General features: G+C 31.6%; 1 long non-coding RNA gene across 1 annotated transcript in view; it reads right to left on the bottom strand.

The window, feature by feature from the left end:
• Positions 1-425: 425 nt before the first annotated feature.
• Positions 426-23366, bottom strand: part of LOC145284805 (uncharacterized) — a 212462-nt gene continuing 189521 nt past the window's right edge. The window contains exon 5 of the long non-coding RNA XR_013868885.1: positions 426-1571. This is a non-coding gene — a long non-coding RNA (uncharacterized LOC145284805). The remainder of the gene's footprint in view (positions 1572-23366) is intronic.

Genomic DNA, 23366 nt, shown 5'->3' with positions numbered 1-23366 from the left:
GGATCTGCATTTGCGCCTGGTCTTCATGGGATGGAAATAGGCACAAACTTTAATAAAGACTTTTCATATCTATCTGCGTAAGTATACTTTGATAATTATGTTTCAGTTTGAAAGAATTATTGTATAATAAAATTATGGGGTGTTCGTTCGCACCTGACCTCCATAGAATAGAAATATGTCACAAAGTTTAATAAGGTTTTTTAATATAGATCCACAGGATATTGTGATAAGTGTTTCAGTGTGAACAGGTAGGGTATAATAAATTATGGGGTTTATCTATTTTATTTTTACTTTCATCATATTTATACTTTCATAAATCAGAGTCCATTTTCTGTAGGCTGTTTTTGAACCCAGTCAACGACGGGTACTTTTGCTAGTATATATATATATATATATATATATATATATATATATATATATATATATATATATATATATATATAGGGTGTGGAACCAAAATTTAGAATATTTTATGGAAAGACTTTAACAACACCGTATGACTAATTACGTTTTAAGATAGTTACGGGAATTTATTTGCCACACAAAAATGCATAAGAGAAAATGTTTTTATTTAATGTGCCTCCCTTCTTTCTCAATAACTGTTCTCACACGTCTACAGAAACTTGCACATGTCTTCTTCAAATACTCGGAAGACAACTTATTCCGTTCATCTGTAATAGTAAATTTGAGGAAGTCGACGTTGCTGTGCAATTTTCTATTGGTTCCAAAGCGCTCCAAATAGAATAATCCAGAGGGGTTTAGGCTGGGCTAGAAGGTGGTCATAAACATGACTCCCAAGAATTATGAAATTTGATTTGCAGAAATTTGATTTGCAGAAATTTGATTTGCAGAAATCTTCAATTTTTCTAGCTGTGTGAGGAGGAGCACAATTCTGTGTCCATACATAATTTCTATTTTGATAGCTTGTTTTGGCAATACCTGATATCTCAAAGTTTTATAGTAAATGTCAACATTGATTTTTTCATCAGGTTTGTAGAATTTTATGGGCATCTTCTTTCCATCATAAGCTACACCACCAAAAGCCATAACCTGAGCAGGATGTTTTGTCATGAATGTCCCTTTAAACTCAGCTGTTGATGCTGTGATATATCTGTCATTTCTCCGGTCAGAACAGCATCGACAGTGAAGATGTTTTTGTCAGAAAAGATCATTACAATGTAAGGTTGTAATTTTCTTGCATCTTTCAAGTCTTTTTTTTTTCTTTTAGAGCATTTGTCAACAATTGTTTCTTGTATATGATCTTAAGTTCAAGTCATATTGTACTGCATTTCTAACGGTCTTGCTGTCCACCTTGAGTTCACTTGCCATTTTTCGCGTAGATTTCGTTGGATCTTTTTGAATGATAGATTCAAGAGTTCTGATATATGTTTTTGTTGTTTCCTCCACTTCCAGTAATATTATTGCTCATAGTCATTTTCTTCTTTACATTGTAAACTGATTTTTCAAATACTCCAACTATTCCTGATATCTCCTTCGGTGAGACGTGTGCATTCAGAAATCACACAGTCATTGACGTTTGACATCCTGATTGCTCATACTGGTAAACATTTCTGAAAAGATATGGATAATAATGGTAAATATAGTTATGACATCAATATTTGTAAGCTTTTAAAACAAGTGGCGCAATTCTTACTGAGAAAAGAAAACTTAAAGTACACTGTAAATTTTGCTTCCCCACCCTGTATATATATATATATATATATATATATATATATATATATATATATATATATATATATATATATATAATGGGTTAAGAAATTCCAACGAAAGAAAGATGTATATTTAAATAAGGGGGTAGTCACCAACAATGTGTATTTTTTAACATTATTTTATTATTCCGTGTCTTGGTTTTCATTGAGAATTATGTTTGGATCATTGTAATAATGTTTTTAAGTCATTGAAATCGTTTTTACGCGCGTTTCAGACGTTCTGTGAAGAGTCCTTGTCAGAAATTATTTTCAAATGTGTTGGAGATGTAAAAATGGCATTTTTTAGTTAATTTGAAGTGTTTCCAAGGGGTAGATGGGTGTAAGTGTCTACTATTCATTGGGATGTTCAATTTTTATTACTCTTTTATTGGTCAGCGGCCTCGACTGTGGTCACTCCTGTGTTGTGTTTCTCTCTCTCGCTCTCTCGTTCTGCTTGTGTTTTTTTTCTTTTCCTTTAGAGTAGGGTAGTGTGTGTGTGTTTTCTTTGGTTTGAGAATGTGTGTACTGTTTTATAGTATTATGAGGTTATTTGCTTCCCTATGAAGGTGACTGTGATCCAAGGTCGTTACTAATGTGTATGTGTGAGGAGGGGGGACCAGCTCTTCTGAAATAAAGGTAGGGGTGCTTTCATTCTATTTTGATATTTATTTTTTGGATTCTTGGATTTTAGTATTGTGATTTTTCGTTTCAGTCTTTTCGGGTATTCTTTATATTATTTAAAAATATGTATAGAAGATTTTTTTAATGTTTCTATTTATTTGTCTCCCCATGAGGGTATGGCCAGACCCAGGATCGGTTCCTAGTGAATGAAAGCACCCCTACCCTTATTTCAGAAGACCTAGTTCTCCCCCCCTCCTCACACATACACATAAGTAACGACCTTGGATCACAGGCACCTTCTTAGGAAAGCAAATAACCTCATAATACTATAAAACAGTACACACATTCTCAAACCAAAGAAAATACACACACACACAACCTATTTTTATTGATTGGTGAAAGAATAGCTGTTTCTGTTTCTGTGGAATAATTTCGTGAAATGTTTAGGTTAGATCTTTTCTTAGCTTGTCTAGGCTAATCCCGTTGTAATCGCGTGAGAGGCAACGGCCACCATCCCTATGAAGGCCGAATGTGTGATCTGGGAATATTTTGTTTAGAGTTTTTAGTTGGAATAGGGCCACTAAGTCGCAGATATCTGCACTATCGTAGGCCCATTGCTACATCAAATGGGTCTTCCAGGATCGATTTTTTTTACCCATAGAATAAGAGGGGTTGCCTAGCATGCATGATAGTTTCTATTTCTAGATTGCTAATGTTTTTGTATTTTGATGCAAAGCTCAATGCTTTTTCTAATCTGTCTTTTGTAATGGAAGTGGTAAAAATCTGTAATGTCTAGTGTGGTGAATTTGTATCTATGTGGGTCGGTTATATTATTAAACCATGTTAGCACTGATTGTGTGTTACCCTATAGGTTAAGACTGGTTTTACTTTTTATATTGTTAACAAATGTATATAAATATATATAAATATATATATATAATGTATATAAATATATATATATAATGTATATAAATATATATATATAATGTATATAAATATATATAAATATATATATATAATGCATATAAATATATATATATATAATGTATATAAATATATATATAATGTATATAAATATATATAAATATATATATAATGTATATAAATATATATATAATCTATATAAATATATATATATAATGTATATAAATATATATAAATATATATATATATAATGCATATAAATATATATATATATAATGTATATAAATATATATATATAATGTATATAAATATATATAAATATATATATATAATGTATATAAATATATATATATAATGTATATAAATATATATATATATATAATGTATATAAATATATATATATCACTAGTTTTTGCCTTTTTTGATCAACAACGACAACATTCTATTCCTTGCATTTTGATAGCCTTCTAAGGCTTACTTTTATAGATAATTCACACAATGATTCAGGCAAGCTATATTTCATTATATACGTAAAGATATATACGTTACAATAAATATTCATATAGATTTATATATATATATATATAATGCATAGCAAAATATATAAATATATCTATCCCGTCTATGAATAAACATATATCTGTCTCTCCTCCCCCCTCTCTCTCTCTCTCTATATATATATATATATAATTATTACTTATATTATTGTAATACCTACATATATATATATATATATATATATATATATATATATATATATATAATTTAAAGGAGATTAGAACAATAGTCCAAAGAGCTGAGTGTATTGTAATGTAACAGTGAAATTACTAGTTTAATTAAAATACAGGAAAAAGAAAGTGCTCGTTGTAATTTACATATATAATAAGCTCGATTGTAAAATGTCCTAGAGCTAATTCAATATTAAGTAATGTGATTGATAATTTAAAATTTAAAAATCAAATTTTAATTAAATTAAAAATCCGTTTCATAAGAAGGAACAACAACAAAATCAATTATCTGTACGATCGTTTCGGAAAACAATGCTTTTTATTGTGGTATACATCAAGTTATGTACAATAATTATATATAGTTTTTTGATAAGCAAGGTCTCCTCATCAGCAAATTCTGAAGGGTTTTTATTGAATTTAAAAGACACCATAAATAAACCTAGCATTAAAAGTAAGGCAGATGAATTTGAAAAATTGAAATAAAAGGTCTGGATTTAAAATTTATAAGAAAATTAATATGGGTTAGAGATAGAAATAAGTAGAGAAAAATATATATTTTTGAATTTACATAATAAATTTGCTTTAAAAATATATAGAGATATTTACCTTTTAATTTTTCGTTTTTTGAAATCAGGAACTGTGGTTAAAATAGTCATTTAGATGTTTGCTATAGCTTTTTATTTTATTGAATGATGAATTTTAAAAGGGGGGGACGCTCGTGCAATAAATTGTTTCCGTTAGCGTATTTTTGATTTAAAGACGCTACGCTATTATCAAAGTATACTTAATTATTATAATTATCAAATTATACTTACATAATTATCAAAGTATACTTACACAGATAGATATGAAAAGTCTTTATTAAGGTTTGTGCCTATTTCCATTCTATGGAGGCCAGGCGCGAACGCAGACCCCAAAATTTTATTATACCATCCCTATTTAAGTTAAAACATACTTATCAAAGTATTATTATGTACATCTATATCAAAAACACTTGTAAACGTTTTGTTTTAATTTTTAAATTTTTTTATTTCCATACTTTGCGGACCAGGCGCGTACGAAGACCCCACAATTTTAATGAATCATCATTATGCCAGATAAAACATACCCATTCCTGTGTCTCGATGCACCTTCTATCATTATAAGTAATAAGTTTTCTATAATACTCAACCATATAGGAGCCTATTCGTGACCAGACACACACACAGACGTTCAGCTTTATATTATAGATATAGCCTGTAAGAAAAACTGCTATTAGGTTAATTTGGAAAGAATTGAGTCAAGCTAAGCTGACTTACTGTGTTATATCTGGACACGAGCAAATATACATCCATACATTCAAGCCCGTTAAGTTTTAAAGTTTTCTTATCTATCTGTGGTTTGCTGAGACGGTAACAGAAAAGACTTTGGCTTGGATTGTTAGTGATGGCGCCTAAATCCTATTTTTACTTTTGAAATAATTACGTTATATTGGGTGCAATATAATGATTAATAGGGAGTTGGCTAAAATGTAAATCTGCATGAATTGAAATACTTTAGTTAAGCGTATTTACGACCGAGCAACGCCTGGCGACCTGGTAATATATATATATATATATATATATATATATATATATAAAGCTGAATGTGTGTGTGTGGGGGGTGTCTGTTCACGAATAGGCTCCTATATGTTTGACTATTTTAAAAAAAACTGATTACATGATATAATGATAGAAGATGTATCGAGACACAGGAATGGGTATGTTTGATCTGGCAGAACGTGCGTGCGCGCGCGTGTGTGTCTGTAACTTTATAATATGAAGATTTATATATATATATATATAATAAAAATATTCATATTAAAAAGTTATTAAAATTTTTAATAATACCTTATAAATCTATAAGGAAGGCACAGAATTTTTTTTTTATTATTCAACAACAAATACAAATAAAAGAAGAAAAACTTTATTCCATGAAGTTTTGAAGAATGCAATTCCTCTCATCAGGAGGAAGAGGTTTGCAAAATATACAATAAATTTTGCAGGTAAATGCGTTAGACGAAACAATTAATATGAAGTTTTTCATATTTGCATAAAAAGTCATTTAATAGTTTGAGACCATTTGAAAGGATTAAAGGGGGTTGAGTATATATATATATATATATATATATATATATATATTTATATACATATATATATATATATATATTAGGGAAGGTTGATTTTTGAACTATCAAAAAGTATAATTCAAGGAAGGTTGCAAATAGCACCGAAAATTACAGTATAGACATTTGGAAGACGGTCAATCATTGTTTGTCGTTGCTAAATGAAATTAGTGTTTTCAACAAAGTGACAATTCCATGCTTCCAGAAGGCAAAGCAAATAAATATGAATTGACTACGAAAATTCTGGAAGAAAAAGTTGGATACATTGTTTGATACCTGCCAGTTTTAAGTTGTGACGATATTAATGCCAAATGCAAGAAAGAAAATTGTCAGACTAAGCACATCATCTGCACTTGTCCTCTGAAACAGAAAGTAAGTTATTTTCTATTTTCATTTTTTAATTTATTGGGAAAGGGCTAACTTAATATTTAAATTATGTAAATAAAAAAATACATTTTCACAGTTAAATTCAAAGCCATTTTTCCATTTTATTTTACATGTAAAATTATTATTTAATTTAATAATCTGTTAAACTGTATTTTTAATATTAGTAAATTTCTATCTAATCTTATATTCCAGGTTCCTATGGAAGACCGGGAATATTTGAAAGACCAGGGAGGTAAAATAAGGCTTAAGGGCACATTCCAATTTGGTCCAGCAGATAAAATTGCAATAAAAAATGTAAAAGAACAGGAGAAAGATTAACCCAACAACAAACATCACAAAAAGCATCAACATCACATATTCAGGATAATGTTTCTTCTTCATCTTCTCCAAGTGATGAAGCAGAAGATTACAAACAACCAGATAGTCCTCTCCAAGTGCCTTATAACTCAACAAAAATTCCAAGATATGCTCTTGAATTAGTCAGAGATGATATATCCTATATTCTTAGAGCCAGTCTTGCAAACGCCTTGTTCTTTGATTTGAGGGTTATGGGCCTTCTTATCCCTAATATAGATATAAAGTATATCTATGTGGGTAAATGTAAAATTGATAGAGCAAAACAAACGCCTATCAAAACCACAATGAAAATATAGAGAATCTTCTTTGTATAGGAGTAGATGGGAGGGCAGACAAAGACACACTGATCTACAAGGAATCAGTGGATGAAAATGGAATTAAAATTCTCAAAAAACCCAAAGGATCTGAACGCCACCAAACAAAGGAAATACCAAATAAAAGTATATATTTAACTCATATGGTTCTTCCTGATATTGGAGCAACTAGTACTGTTCTTGCATAGCAAGAGGCTGGTGTTTTAGAAAAATGTTAAAGTTTGAGCACTATTAAGGCTGCTCCTGTTGACAACACGAACGCAAATACCGGTTGTGACGGTGGATTCATTACACTTTTAGAAAATAAAATAAAAAGAAATCTTTACACTATTAGTTGCTCCTTACACCAAAATGAATTACCATTTAGAGCTCATTCAAACGTTTAGATGGTACCACATAAATGTCCCACCACATTCAATGGTCTATTGGGAAAATTATGTGCACACTATTGTCATAATTTACCACAAATATCATTTACATCTGTTGAGAATCCCTTGGACATTCATTTTGAAATGGAAGATATGGATAGCCTTAGTAGTGACTAAAGACTACTCTATGAATATACAGTTGATATTTCTAGATGTAACGTGGACCCTAGAATTGCCTCATGGAAAATTAGTTAATTAAATTAGGCAAGATGGTTAACTTTGGTCATTGGACTTACGTGCCTATGGACCCGTGGGGCATATCCACAGAATCTTTTGAGCAAACTACATAGTTTGATCAATTTTATGTTGGTTTAAAATAAAAAGTAACAAGTTCCATCACCAACAAGTATATATTTACAATATGATTGACAGGATACGGCAGCAATCAATTGAAGTTTAAACAATTACACTAAAAAATATTCTGTATAATGTCTTTGCATTATTTCCAAAAATGTTTTATTTTCAAAGCTGAAATTTGATGAACCTGAAGTGAGAGAAAAAGGTATAAAAAGAATTTTGATCATTAGGTAAGTTCATATTTCTTCATCCAAAACTAGTTGAATTACTTATGTCAATTTATTGCAACATTTTAAAGATTACATCTAATTTCACTAGATGTTATTAAAGCAGTACTAATTGCATTTAAAAATTCAACTCAAATTATGTTTATATTATTTCAGTAGAGGTGAACAAGCCAAGAAAAGACTATAAAAAAATTCCAATGATCATCTTGAAAACTCAACACTGCGCCAATTTAATAGATTTATCAACAAATAGAGTCTGTGAGCAATCACTGACACTGGACTTTTTTAACAATGAATTAAAGAATTCATTGTTAACTGGTGAAAAGCTTGACTTGCCTAATTTCTCTTCCCATTCCCAAGGTGTGGAATGGGCAGTTAAGTTAGTGACAGAGGCTTTTCAATCTGTGTGTGGCTTTGAATCAAGGTACTAGTACATACTTGCAAAAGTTGTGTGCCAACAATTGAGACCAGCGTTTTCATCCAAGGGTTCGTCAAGGGAACTATTTCATTCCATTTATTAAATATTATTAAACAATTATTTGTCTTTCCATATTTGTTTGTTTGTTGTATTTTAATTCATATCAGGAAAAATAAATTGTCAATATATTCAAGTGTTACTTTTTGAATTATAGCATTTCGAAGTCGACAAAGGTGGGTCGGGGTGGAGTTAGGGTTCAATTTTCAAGTTGAAGTTTTGTTATAATTTCTATATTAAATTCTTATCAAATGAAATAGGATTTCCTGATTTAAATACTGACATTGGTTGGTTTTTACATCGATATTTAAGCCAAATCTTGAAAAAACAAGGATTTCTCTTTATTTAAAATCTTTTACGCAATTTTTTTTTCAAATGGGAAGCTGATAACGCATTGTGGATGCGTTATCAGCAACTCCCGGTACTCTCGCTTCTCCTTATTTGTCCCTCAGTCCTCATTTCGAATGAGTGATTTTTCTGACAAAGGGTGAAGAAAAAGCTGCTTCTGTGTCTATGTCTATCATTGTGACCATGTCACTAGTAAGGGTGCTGGATGTAAACGTTTTATCTGGGCTGACGTTATCCGCCTGATAGTCAGGGACCTGAACTTTGGATTAATCACTAAGGATGCTGTCCTATCAGCAGGTGCAAAATACTATATACTGCATTGCCATCTGGGGAATGGATTCTGGACCATGCAGTAGTTTCTGGTGAGGGCTCTCGATGCCATACTAGTGGGTAATTGTTACGGCTTTACCTTATCATGTGCTACAAAACAAAACAAAAAATCCTATCTTTTTCTCTCCTGTTTCCCCTCTCTGTCCTGCTCTAACGAAGTCTGTCGACCTGTTCCACAAATCCCAAATACTCAACATGAAATATCTCCAGAAAAAAGTCACGAAGAAACCTAGAATCCCATCCTCCAACGTAGACCCCTACTAACATGTCTCCTTCTCCAACATCACGGGTCTATGTTCAAACCTTCCAGAGGTTGAAATCCAATTACAGGAGACGACACCGGACATATTCTTTCTAAGTGAAACTGGAATAGGGCCGACCACTTCCATAGACGAATTCATAATTAAAGGATACTTTAACGATACATCTAAATCTGATCCCCAAGAACGGCACGATATGTACCTACATTAAAGATGGCTTCCCATGTGGTAGGGATATCTCCAGTGAAGACTCTAATTTACCTTATATGTGCTTCCGGGTTGCACTTACTCCACGGCATTTATATTTGCCCTCTATTGCCCCCACAACAGCGTAGTTACTATCTTTAAGACCATATCTGAGAAAATTGACTACATCCTGTCTGCTCATCCCTCGACTAACAACCACATTTGTGGTGATTTCAATGTCCACAATGTGGAATGGCTGACCCACTCGAACAAGACAGATGATGAGGGAAGGTTCTGTCATGATTTCGATATTGCCTATAACCTCACCCATATTGTTCACGGACCCACCCGTGCGTCCGATACATCCGGTCCGTACGTTAGCCTTCTAGACCTTTTTATCACAACTTCCCCTGAGCTATGTTCATGTTCCGTTCTGTCCCCTCTGTGATCTTCCGACCACTCGGTTGTATCAGTTAAGATAAATACGAAATGCAATAGGTCTTCAGACGTACCTCTCCACCGTACGGAATATCGATACTCTACGACTGACTGGGATAGTTTCCGTACATTTATATCTGATCTACCCCTATATTCCATGTCCTGACTGAATGGCTAATTGTAGGCATAGACCGATTCTATACCATTTAAAAAATTCCAACAAAAACCTAACAGCCAGCCATGGTTCTGCCCAGAACGTGCTGCTGCCATCGCGCACAGAAATCACTTTTTCCATAGCTACCAACGTAATAGATGCACTGTGACTAGATCTGCTTTCAGGACTGCCAGCAATCACTGTAAAAGAGTAATAAAAAATGCAAGAGAGCTATATGCTCAATCCGTTAAATCCAAAGTTGTTGAACAGCGGCTTGGTTCCCACCAGTTTTGGCAAATAGCAAACAGGATCCTGAACAGGAGCGTGCGTTCTATCCCAACCATCGTCAATGGACCTGAGATCATCTCATCAGCATCACACAAAGCCAAACTATTTGTCAAGAACTTTGCAGCTAATTCTACCCTACACGACGAAGGTCACCAACTCCCTGTATTTCCTCCTATAACAGACAACACGCTATGCAACATACAAATATCTGTGCGTGAGGTCGCTAAGCTAATCAAGAACCTTGATTTCAATAAAACAACTGGCCATGACGGCATTCCAATTATAGTGCTGAAAAAGCTTCAACCAGAACTTGCCCCCATACTTAAACAACTGTTTAAGCGCTGCCTTAAAGAGAAGTGCTTCCCAACACCCTGGAAAACCTCATCAGTGTGCACTGTATTTAAGAATTCAGGTGATGTCGCCCCCCTCTCAGTACAAGCCAGTAAGTCTCCTGTGTGTAATGAGTAAGTTGCTGGAATTCATATTAAATAGAGACGTAGTCAACCACCTCAGCAGAAATAACCTTCTTAGTGACATACAATATGGTTTCCGTTCTTCTAGATCTAGAGCAGATGTGCTAACGGTTATATCTCAAAGGATTAGCGAATCTCTCGACAAAGGCTTCCTCTTTAGGGCAATTGCTCTTGACATATCAAAAGCCTTCGATAAAGTATGGCATAAGGGGCTACTTCATAAGATTTCCAGCTACGGTATAACTGGAAATGTTTTCTCGGTCATTACATCATTTCTCTCTGATAGGTTCATAAGAGTAGTAGTTGATGAGCAGAAACCAGAAGCACTTGGTATTAATGCTGGAGTCTCTCAGGGGTCCATCCTGGGCCCAACTCTTTTCCTGATCTACATCAATGATCTCCCAAAACACATACTTAAATCATTCGTTGACATCTATGCTGATAACACGACCACCTATGGCGACACATCTAAAGCCATAAATGACAAAGTTCTCTCTAATTCTCTCTCCTCTGATCTTGAGCGCGTGGTACAGTGGGGGAAGAGTTGGTTGGTTACTTTTAATGGATCCAAAACCAAGCTCCTATCTTTACATCATCAACGCTCTGATCCCCATCTGGCATCAATTGAAATGGACGGCTCTCGACTATGGGAAGTTCCATGCTTTGATAAGCTTCTGGGCTTGACCTTTACTCCTGACCTGAAATGGAACACGTACATCAAGTCTATTGCCAAGGTCGCTGAAAAAATGGCGGAATCCTTCTACCGCTCTAGAAGATATCTCACTGCTGACGCAATTCTCTACTTATATAAAAGCCAAGTACGTCTAAGTATGGAGTACTGTTGCCACATCTGGACAGGGGCTGCTAAAAACACTCTATTCTGCCTTGACAGAGTACAAAATAGGCTTCGTTGCTTAGTGGGGGATGCCCTTTTTTCTTCCCTGCAACCTCTCTCCCATAGGAGAGACGTTGCGAGCATGTCTTTGTTTTATCGTTACTTCCATGGTAGGTGCTCGTCTGAGCTCCAATCCCTGGTCCCCCATTTCCGATATTTCACGAAAACACCCATCTAGCTGAAACCACTGTAAAAAAATTTCCCCACTCTTTATCTATGCCAAAACCAAAACGTAGATTCCATGAACAAAGTTTTTTTCTTAGAAGTGCACGCCTATGGAACTCTGTTCTGTCTGCCTGTTTCCCACCTGACTACAACCTGGATGTCTTCAAGTCCAACATAAACAAATTCCTGATGAACCGCCTCCTTTAATTAGACACTTTATCAAATCTCAACACTAACGTACTGTACACGCAATAACCCTTATCGCTGAGTGGCTTCCGGGCCTTGATAAGTGGGGACCACCTTGTAAAAAAAACAAAAATTAGCAAAAAACCGTTGAAGGTTCAGATGTAAATTTTAGTATGAGTATTTAATGGGTGTAGACACAACTTTCGGTAAATTATTCTTTTTGATATTTAAAAAAAGGAAAAATCAACCTATCCTAATATATATATATATATATATATATATATATATATATATATATATATATATATATATATATAACTATTGCATTTATTCACATAAATTTACTATACGAAAGTATAGATTTATGCGTAAATTTTAAGTATTTACTTAAAAAGTGCTCAATACGTAGGTAGAGCTAGTTAGTAAGTTATAAAATATATATGGCGATTAAGCTACACTGAATATTCTGCGTTTCATCCAACTATAGGATTCGTCAGGCTTATGCGCGAATTCTGTCGTTGCTTCTTGTTTTTATACATGTTGAGGATTACTAGTTGGCCAATCAGCTTTCTAGTATCCACCGCGCCCCTTCCTACCAGCCAATGGGCATGCATTTTATCAAACAAAGGATCTGTTTTAGAGCTAGGTTAGTGGTTTTAGGTGGCCGTTCTACTTCTTTTATTTTATTTTATATACATATAAATATACCTGTGTGTACACAATAATGCACATATATATATACATATATATATATACATATATATACATATATGCGTGTGATCGTTTATGTATATTCATGTTTATTTAATTTATTTATTTGTTTGCTTTCTATTGTTATTGTTAGTTTTAAATCTATTTTGTATCGCTATCCTAAAGTAAGTTTTATTTTGTGAACAAAGTTGTTTGCTATTTCCCGCTTACAGTTTAATAGATTTTGAGGTTCTTTAAAGTACAGGATAGAAAATTTTTCATGGAGGCATAATTTACATGGGTCGTCTAAATGTCTGCATGTGGTAGCTTGTCTTATTATTGTCCATTCGATTACCGGCGAATGTCCGCTTTCTTTGAGTTCCCAGTATTTATTCGCTAGTGTTGTTTTTATACGGTGTTTTTTATTTTTGAATGTGCTTTTGTGGTCATAGTATCGGGTTTTGAAATCTAAGGAAGTCATGCCTATGTAATATTTTTTGTTATTCGGGTTTTCTTTTGCAAATATTGTTGCTTGATAGACTACGCTTTTTGTTAGACATTTGTTTTGGACTGGGCATAGTGTGCGGTGTCTACAATTGCATTTATCTTGTTCGTTATTAGTATTTTTATTTATGGTATGGTTGTACTTGTCCGGGGTTGGTGTGTTATTATTATTATTATTATTATTATTATTATTATTATTATTATTATTTCTGCTAGTGTTGTTTTTATTTCTGTCCTGGTGTCTACTTTTTTATTGTTTATTTTGTTGTTGTTTACATTGTTTTCATTTAGTATTTTGTTATTATGTGCCTTAATTATCATCTCTAAATTTTCGCAACAACTGTAAGATAACTTCAAGGTATTTTTATTGAAGATTTTGTGTAAGGGGTTGGTTGCGGGAAAGTGTTTTTCAATAAGATCTAGAAATTTCTTGCCAAGTTTTGTTTTTAACATTTGATTGTATGGGGCCGTATACCAAATTATAGTTCTTTTTCTTCTGTTTTTAATTTTATTATAGTTGTTGGTGTTTTGTTGTTTATATTTGATATCTATATTTTTGTATCCACTGTTTTTTAGGGCTGTTTCGTAAATATTGGATGACCTGTTAAATGCATTTTCATCGCTTGAGTTATTACTGAGTCTACTTACGATCGAGTTAGGAATATGTTTTATAATTGATGGTGGGTGGTTGGACTGTCGGGTTTACGTAAATTGGAGTAGCGTTATCTTTTAAGTATGGTTCATATGTGTTTTTATCTAAGTTTAACGTGACGTCCAGGAAGTTTGTTATTTTTATGTAAGCTGATGTGTCCGCTTTTAGGCCTAATTTTTTCATTTCTTTGTGTATGATTTTCTTAAAGTTTTCTCCCTTGCCTTTGTTGGAGTTTTTTATTATAGCTAGTCCGTCATCTCTATATAGGCCGATATCCGTAGTATCGAATATGCTTGTGAGGGTATATAGAATGAATAATCCCACAAGATCTGATGCCTCTGCAGAGTCTCTGGCACCCATCGCCAAATCGAATGAATTTTTCATTTTATTTTTTATCCATTGGTTATTGTTATTTATTAGAACTGATTTTCTACATTTTTTAATTATGTTGATTTCTTCTGAGGATATATCATTACTTAGATATAATAAATACTGAAAGTAAACAAATTACCGATAAACTAAAAATTAGCGATAAAGTTGGCAAATTGAAGCCTAGAGAGTCATACATTCTGCTTAAAGACAACAACCGGGACTTTAATAATAATCCCAGCACCCGCCTGATAAACCCAACTAAACCAGAAATAGGTAGAATTAGCAAAACTATACTTTCTAGAGTAAACAAACAAATCAAACAGGACCTAGAACTAAACCAGTGGGCAAATACTACCGAAGCAATCACCTGGTTTAAAAATATAGAAAACAAAGATAAATGTACGTTCATACAGTTTGACATCATAGACTTTTATCCCTCGATATCCGAAGAACTTTTTAACATTGCCCTAGAATTTGCCGAGGTATACACTGATATATCCTCAGAAGAAATCAACATAATTAAAAAATGTAGAAAATCAGTTCTAATAAATAACAATAACCAATGGATAAAAAATAAAATGAAAAATTCATTCGATTTGGCGATGGGTGCCAGAGACTCTGCAGAGGCATCAGATCTTGTGGGATTATTCATTCTATATACCCTCACAAGCATATTCGATACTACGGATATCGGCCTATATAGAGATGACGGACTAGCTATAATAAAAAACTCCAACAAAGGCAAGGGAGAAAACTTTAAGAAAATCATACACAAAGAAATGAAAAAATTAGGCCTAAAAGCGGACACATCAGCTAACATAAAAATAACAAACTTCCTGGACGTCACGTTAAACTTAGATAAAAACACATATGAACCATACTTAAAAGATAACGCTACTCCAATTTACGTAAACCCGACAGTCCAACCACCCACCATCAATTATAAAACATATTCCTAACTCGATCGTAAGTAGACTCAGTAATAACTCAAGCGATGAAAATGCATTTAACAGGTCATCCAATATTTACGAAACAGCCCTAAAAAACAGTGGATACAAAAATATAGATATCAAATATAAACAACTAAACACCAACAACTATAATAAAATTAAAAACAGAAGAAAAAGAACTATAATTTGGTATACGGCCCCATACAATCAAATGTTAAAAACAAAACTTGACAAGAAATTTCTAGATCTTATTGAAAAACACTTTCCCGCAACCAACCCCTTACACAAAATCTTCAATAAAAATACCTTGAAGTTATCTTACAGTTGTTGCGAAAATTTAGAGATGATAATTAAGGCACATAATAACAAAATACTAAATGAAAACAATGTAAACAACAACAAAATAAACAATAAAAAAGTAGACACCAGGACAGAAATAAAAACAACACTAGCAGAAATAATAATAATAATAATAATTTTAATAATAATAATAATAATAATAATAATAATAATAATAATAATAATAATAATAATAATAATAATAACACACCAACCCCGGACAAGTACAACCATACCATAAATAAAAATACTAATAACGAACAAGATAAATGCAATTGTAGGCACCGCACACTTTGCCCAGTCCAAAACAAATGTCTAACAAAAAGCGTAGTCTATCAAGCAACAATATTTGCAAAAGAAAACCCGAATAACAAAAAATATTACATAGGCATGACTTCCTTAGATTTCAAAACCCGATACTATGACCACAAAAGCACATTTAAAAATAAAAAACACCGTATAAAAACAACACTAGCGAATAAATACTGGGAACTCAAAGAAAGCGGACATTCGCCGGTAGTCGAATGGAAAATAATAAGACAAGCTACCACATGCAGACATTTAGACGACCCATGTAAATTATGCCTCCATGAAAAATTTTCTATCCTGTACTTTAAAGAACCTCAAAATCTATTAAACTGTAAGCGGGAAATAGCAAACAACTGTGTTAACAAAATAAAACTTACTCTAGGATAGCGATACAAAATAGATTTAAAACTAATAATAACAATAGAAAGCAAACAAATAAATAAATTAAATAAACATGAATATACATAAACGATCACACGCATATATGTATATATATATATATATGTATATATATATGTGCATTATTGTGTACACACAGGTATATTTATATGTATATAAAAAAAAATAAAATAAAAGAAGTAGAACGGCCACCTAAAACCACTAACCTAGCTCTAAAACAGATCCTTTGTTTGATAAAATGCATGCCATTGGCTGGTAGGAAGGGGCGCGGTGGATACTAGAAAGCTGATTGGCCAACTAGTAATCCTCAACATGTATAAAAACAAGAAGCAACGACAGAATTCGCGCATAAGCCTGACGAATCCTATAGTTGGATGAAACGCAGAATATTCAGTGTAGCTTAATCGCCATATATATTTTATAAATTAATATATATATATATATATATATATATATATATATGTTTGTGTGTGTGTGTGTGTGTGTGTGTGTGTGTCTGTCTGTCTGTGTGTGTGTATAATATCAACTAGATAATGGCCACGTCCTTAGAAGCGCCGACTATTGTCTAGACACTGGAAGTTCAATCCCGGCTTGAAGTGGATGCTTGTCTTACTGCAATGAAGGACTGTGATACCGCGGAACTCTGTGGACAACTATGAAAGACAGACATAAACAGAGAGAGAAAGAAAGTCAGAGCGACCAGATGTTTCTAAATGCAGAGCTCGCTGAAAGGATTGGTAGTTTCTAAGTAGGTCTTAATACAAAACTATAAAACAAATAAACACATGCATAAACGCAAAGCCGGTCGACACAAGAATGAATGCGGACAAGAAAACAACGACGGCAAAAGCTGTTGAATATACGTTACGCCAATCATGATTTGATCAAAACATATACAATAGATTTGAGAGCGACCCAACGGAAAGTGAAAGATATACCTGTCTCGGCTCCCGTCACTGTTCATCCATGCGACTAATACAGATTTCATTTGGACAAAACGTTAATCTGATGTGAAAGCGGGGCAACGAGGAAAGCATTAACAATGAGAGACACATACACACATTATATATATATATATATATGTATGTATGTATGTATATATATGTATATATACACATAAATATATAAATATATGTTTCTGTTACAGTAAGAGAGAGAGAGAAACAGAGAGAGAAAGAGAAAGACAGAGAGAACGAGAGGGAAGAGGGAAGGGAAGGTACGTGTTGCTGGGAATTCCATCTCCAAATAAGCGAATAAAAGAAAGCGATAGCAATTAAATTACAGAAAATAAGGAATTATAATTTCAATTTTACCAGATCTCTTTCGTTTTTCAGATGAAGCCTATTGCTTCCATAAGATAATTCTAACAAATATGACTACCTCCGCTTGGTCTATTTTACGACGTATCAACACTGTTAACACTATTTAATACCGCTAAACAATATTTATAATAAACGATACATACTATATTATATATATTTAATATCCGTATCGTTTAGAGATATTGACTGTTTATACAAAAGTACGAAGGCCATCAGAAATGTTAAGCATCATCCAAAAAGGAAAGCAAAATACGACATATTTGGTTGTATTCAAGATTGTCTGCTCTTTGTCGCTTCCAGTTTCTTCTTGGTATACAAGACGACTGTGGCAAGTAAACTATGATCGTTTTTGATTATTGATTCCTTCCCTTTATATAATTTTAAAACCTCCTCCTTTAAGAATGGAGTTTTTGTTCGTTTTACTGTACTTAATTTTCTAGCAAAGATCGGAAGTAAGTAAAAGTAGACAGGTAATTTAAACTATACTACAGGTTATTTAAACAATATTACAGGCAATTTAAACTATACTGCAGACAATTTAAACAATACTACAGGTAATTTAAACAATACTACAGACAATTTAAACAATACTACAGGCAATTTAAACAATATTACAGGCAATTTAAACTATACTACAGGTTATTTAAACAATACTACATGTTATTTACACAATACTACAGGTTATTTACACAATACTACAGGTTATTTAAACAATACTACAGGCAATTTAAACAATACTACAGGTAAACAATAATACAGGCAATTTAAACAATACTACAGGAAATTTTAACAATACTACAGGTTATTTAAACAATACTACAGGTAATTTAAACAATACTACAGGTAATTTAAACAATACTACTGGCAATTTAAACAATACTACAGGTAATTTTAACAATACTACAGGTAATTTAAACTATACTACAGGTAATTTTAACAGTACTACAGGATCTTTAAACAATACTACAGGTAATTTAAACAATAATACATAAAATTTAAACAATACTTAAGGTAATTTAAACAATGCTACAGGTAATTTAAACAATACTACACGTAATCTAAACAATACTAGAGGTAATTTAAACAATACTACAGGTAATTTAAACAACACTACAGGAAATTTAAACAATATTACAGGAAATTTAAACAATACTACAGGCAATTTAAACAATACTGCAGATAATTTAAACAATACTACAGGCAATTTAAACAATACCGCAGGTAATTTAAACAGTACTACAGGTAATTTAAATAATACTACATGTAATTTAAAGAATACTACATGTAATTTAAACAGTACTACAGGTAATTTAAACAATACTACATGTAATTTAAACAATACTACAGGCAATTTAACAATACCACAGCTAATTTAAACAATACCACAGGTTATTTTAACGATACTTCAGGTAATTTAAACAATATTACAGATTATTTAAACAGTGCTACAGGAAATTTAAACCATGCTACAGGTAATTTAACTATACTACAGGTAATTTAAACAATACTACAGGTAATTTAAACAATACTACAGGTAATTTAAACAGCACTATAGGCAATTTAAACAATACTACAGGCAATTTAAACAATACTAAAGGTAATTTAAACAATACTAGAAGTAATTTAAACAATAATACAGGCAATTAAAAATACTATATGCAATTTAAACTATACTGCAGGTAATACAAACAATATTACCGGCAATTAAACAATACTACAGGTTATTTAAACAATACTACAGGTAATTTAAATAATAATACAAGTAATTTAAACAATACTACAGACAATTAAAACAATACTACAGGTTATTTAAACAATATTACAGACAATTTAAACAATACTACAGGTAATTAAAACAATACTACAGGAAATTAGACAATACTACAGGTAATTTAAACAATACTACAGGCAATTTAAACAATGCTACAAGTAATTTAAACAATACTACGATTAATTTAAACAATACTACATGCAATTTAAAAATACTACATACAATTTAAACAATACTGCAGGTAATATAAACAATACTACAGGTAATTTAAACAATACTACAGGTTATTAAAACAATAATATTTAAACAATACTATAGGTAATTTAAACAGTACTACAGGTAGTTTAAACAATACTACAGTTTATGTAAATAATACTACAGGCAATTTAAACAATCTTATATGCAATTTAAACAATACTACAGGCAATTTAAACAATCTTACTGGCAATTTAAACAATAAAAGAATGTCCCTCCTCTCTACTACATATTTTTTCTGGTCTACTTTTCAGCGGTCCATCCCGTATATATATTAAAATAACCGTTCTTATATCGGTATAAATAATAAATATAGCGTTAATTTTAAATCTTAAAATTATCTCTTTGTTTCAGTAGCCCCTTTCCGAAATGTTTACAAAAGGAAATCCATGATTTTCCCACTGAACTCTTTCGGTTAATTAAATGGTACAGTTGTTATTTTCTGTCATCTATCAATTTTTGTTTCTAACTATGTAATAACAATGTTTCTAACTATGTAATAACAACGTTTCTAACTATGTAATAACAAGGGTTCTAACTATGTAATAAAAACGTTTCTAACTATGTAATAACAACATTTGTAACTATGTAATAACAACGTTTCGGACTATGTAATAACAACGTTTCTAACTATGTAATAACAACGTTTGTAACTATGTAATAACAACGTTTGTAACTATGTAATAACAACGTTTCGTACTATGTAATAACAGCGTTTTAACTATGTAATAGCAACGTTTCTAACTATGTAATAACAACGTTTCTAACTATGTAATAACAACGTTTCTAACTATGTAATGACAACGTTTCTAACTATGTAGTACCAACGTTTGTAACTATGTAATAACAACGTTTGGAACTATGTAACAACAACGTTTCTAACTATGATATAACAACGTTTCTAACAATGTAATAACAACGTTTCTAACTATGTAATAACAACGTTTCTAACTATGTAATAACAAAGTTTCTGACTATGTAATAACAACGTTTGCAACTATGTTATAAGCACGCTTCCAACTATATAATAACAACGTTTCTGACTATGTAATAACAACGTTTATAACTATGTAATAACAACGTTTGTAACTATGCAATAACACCGTTTTTAACTATGTAATAACAACGTTTCTAACTATGTAATAATAACATTTCTTACTATGCAATAACAACGTTTCCTACTATGTAATAACGACATTTCTGACTATGTAATAACAATATTTGTTACTATCTAATAATAATGTTTGTAACTATGTAATAACAACGTTTCTAACTATGTAATAACAATGTTTCTAAGTATGTAATAGCAATGTTTCTAACTATGTAATAACACCGTTTCTGACTATGTAATAACAATGTTTGTAACTATGTAATAACAACGTTGCTAACTATGCAATAACAACGTTTCTTACTATGTAATAACAACGTTTGTAACTATGTAATAAAAACGTTTCTAACTATGTAATAATAACGTTACTAACTATGTAAAAATAACGTTTGTAATTATGCAATAACAACGTTTCTTACTATGTAATAACAACGTTGTTTCCTATGTAATAACAACGTTTCTAACTATGTAATTACAACGTTTCTTACTATGTAATAACAACGTTTCGTACTATGTAATAAGAACATTTCTTACTATATAATGACAACGACTGTAAGTATGTAATAACAACGTGTCTAACTATATAATAACAAAGTTTCTAACTATATAATAATAACGTTTCAAACTATGTAATAACAACGTTTCTAACTATGTAATAACAATGTTTCTTACTATGTAATAACAATGTTTCTAATTATGTAATAACAATGTTTCTCACTATGTAGTAACAACGTTTCTAACTATGTAATAAAAACGTTTTTAACTATGTAATAACAACGTTTCTAACTATGTAATAACAACGTTTCTAACTATGTAATAAAAACGTTGCTAACTATGCAATAACAACGTTTCTTACTATGTAATAACAACGTTTCTGACTATGTAATAGCAACATTTGTAACTATGTAATAACAACGTTTTTAAGTATGTTATAACAACGTTTCTAACTATGTAATAACAACGTTTGTAACTATGTAATAACAACGTTTCTAACTATGTAAGAACAACATTTGTAACTATGTAATAACAACGTTTCTTACTATGTAAAAACAACGCTTCTAACTATGTAATAACAACGTTAGAAACTATGTAATAACAACGTTTCTAAATATGCAATAACAACGTTTCTTACTATGTAATAACAACGTTTCTTACTATGTAATAACAACGTTTCTTAATATGTCATAACGACGTTTCTGACTATGTTATAACAACGTTTCTAACTATGTCATAACACCGTTTCTGACTATTTTATAACAACGTTTCTAACTATGTAAAAACAACGTTTCTAAATATGTAATAACAACGTTTCTAACTATGTAATAACACCGTTTCTTACTATGTTATAACAACGTTTCTTACTATGTAATAACAACATTTGTAACTATGTAATAACAAAGTTTCTAACTATGTAATAACAACGTTTCTTACTATGTAATAACAACGTTTCTGACTATGTAATAGCAACATTTGTAACTATGTAATAAAAACGTTTCTAACTATGTAATAACAATGTTTCTAACTATGTCATCATAACGTTTGTAACTATGTAATAACAACGTTTCTAACTATGTAATCACAACGTTTCTAACTATGTAGTACCAACGTTTGTAACTATGTAATAACAACGTTTGGAACTATGTAATAACAACGTTTCTAACTATGTAATAACAACGTTTCTAACAATGTAATAACAACGTTTCTGACTATGTACTAACAGCGTTTGCAACTATGTCATAACAACGCTTCTGACTACGTAATAACAACGTTTCTCACTATGTAATAACAGCGTTTATAACTATGTAATAACAACGTTTGTAACTATGCAATAACAACGTTTCTAACTATGTTATAACAACTTTTCTTACTATGTTATAACAACTTTTCTAACTATGTAAAAACCACGCTTCTATGTAATAACAACGTTTGTAACTATGTAATAACAACGTTTGTAACTATGTAATAAGAACGTTTCTGACTAAATAATAACAACGTTTCTTTCTATGTAATAACAAAGTTTGTAACTATATAATAACAACGTTTCTAACTATGTACTAACAACGTTTCAAACTATGTAATAACAACGTGCCTAGGTGTTTGACGATGTTGGATAGAATATATATTCCAAAATTAAAAATGATGTTTGTATTAGTTTAGGCTATTTTCTTGTACATAAAATATATAAGCATGAAAACGATGCCGTTGGTTCTGTAATTAATAAATTTCTATTCTGTTTTATTCAGTTGTTCGAACGAGATCAGTTAATTTATAGAATTTATTATATTGTTACTTTGAGGGGAAGTAATATATATAAAAAGTTAAGTCTTATACTCCAGTCTCTAAGTCATGTCGCCTCTGC

This window comes from Euprymna scolopes, chromosome 9 (assembly GCF_053919585.1).
Source record: "Euprymna scolopes isolate OS-2025 chromosome 9, ASM5391958v1, whole genome shotgun sequence".
Taxonomy (NCBI): domain Eukaryota; kingdom Metazoa; phylum Mollusca; class Cephalopoda; order Sepiida; family Sepiolidae; genus Euprymna; species Euprymna scolopes.
The sequence above is the reverse complement of the archived record's forward strand: the minus strand, read 5'-3'. Positions and strand labels throughout refer to the sequence as shown.